Source organism: Amblyomma maculatum, chromosome 11, assembly GCF_055883805.1.
Source record: "Amblyomma maculatum isolate TAMU_Amacu chromosome 11, ASM5588380v1, whole genome shotgun sequence".
NCBI lineage: Eukaryota > Metazoa > Arthropoda > Arachnida > Ixodida > Ixodidae > Amblyomma > Amblyomma maculatum.
In genome coordinates, this window is record NC_139354.1 from 115,279,863 (window position 1) to 115,281,497 (window position 1,635).

At 44.9% G+C, this 1,635-nt stretch overlaps 1 non-coding gene across 1 annotated transcript; it reads left to right on the top strand.

Moving 5' to 3' along the window:
* The first annotated feature begins 1,543 nt into the window (after positions 1–1,543).
* TRNAY-GUA (transfer RNA tyrosine (anticodon GUA)) lies at positions 1,544–1,635 on the top strand. The gene is given in 2 exon segments: positions 1,544–1,580; positions 1,600–1,635. It is a non-coding gene; the product is annotated as a tRNA-Tyr (tRNA).

Here is a 1,635-nt window from a genome sequence, read left to right on the forward strand (position 1 = left end):
CGAGGCTGTGGTACCTCATAAATGTGTTGTGTATCTCACGAACCTCAATTCGAAAAATGCACCGCGTTTTTGCTGTTTTTATTTGGAAATCCACATGGGAAAAAACAGCCCGAACGAATTTGTTTATTTCTGTTAAAAAGGGCGGGCTCGGCCTTGCACATCTGTTCTTGCGTCAGGTGGTTTCGCGATTTATATTCCTCCGTGATCAAAAAGATACCTTTCTAAGAACTGTGATGCAAATGCGATTGCAGAGGCTGCTCCTTGAATGGATTGTGTCATGTGAAAACATGCCTGGTACTGTGACTGGCTACCTGCGCGAGGTTGTTTTTTCGTGCAAGTTGCTGGAACTGCGGTTTTCTTTTGATTACCTTTTCAATGTTCCCAGAAAAAAACTGTATAAAGATCTCATTGACGTGATGCTGCCGGTGCCTTTTTACCGGGCATTACACTGTGGAGGCCCAGGGCAGGACGTTTTGAAAAGAGTTAAGATGATGCCCGTGAGGCCATCTGCTAAAACGTTCCTTTTCAAACTTCACTCTAATACGCTCCCTGTTAAAACCTGGCTGAATGAAAAAGGTATCTTCGTCCCATGGACAACATATTGCCTGTTGTGCAAAAAAACTGGAGACAATTGAACACGTTTTCTCACAGTGTCGGGATGCTGTCTTTCTATGGGACGTCCTCCAAAGGACAATTAAAAAGGAACTTCCCTTAACTGCGTACGGAATCAGATTCCTACCAGTGCAGAACGATGATACACCTTATGATTTAATTATGCTTCTTGGCCTCCATAGTTTGTGGAAAACACGAATGCAGGTGCGACATGCAGATATAGAGACACGATCTGCGCTTGAAAACTTTATTGAAAGTGCGGTGTATATACGCGAAACTTTCAGGATGCAGCAGGATCCACCACAATGGCAATGTCTTTTTGATGAGTTGGTGCACCTGAAAAGATTTTAGCCGCGTACGCGTTAGCTCAAGTGTAGTTGACGTGTTTTATTATGTGTATTTTGTTTTGTGTTTCACGGCAATGAAGAAAAAAAAAGCCGTTATTCTTAGACAGGTTAGGAGGACAGACGAGGCATATGCAGCATTCTACAACCAAGCTGCGTTCACATTACATTTCCACTCTTTCACAACTATCGGTGGTTAATCTCATTAGCCGCTGCTTACAAGCAATGTTCACTTTTTTTTGAAAGAACAAGTGGGAGCCACTGTTTCGATCAGCCTTTTCCTTCATCCGTTCGAAGCCGTTCGTATGCTAAGAATCTATTTTATTGCAAAGTTCAATGCGCGCTCTTACTAAGAAATGCAACAGCCTCGTATATTGAAAGCGCAGGCAAGGCCAGTCATGAGCAGCAGACGGACTTTCCAATCACTAAAAGAAGCTACACTGATAATAACCTGACTTTCGAATGGACGATGACGCCATGTTAGGATTGACCTAGTTTTCAGCGGCGCCCAACAGAAACGAGCAGCATTCCTTAACGCAGGCATTCAGAGCACATCGCCAGAGGCCACTCGGCGGGAAGTGAGCGTCCCGTCGATAGCTCAGTTGGTAGAGCGGTGGACTGTAGAGGTTCCCCGACTGCGGACATCCATAGGTCGCTGGTTCGAATCCGGCTCGATGGA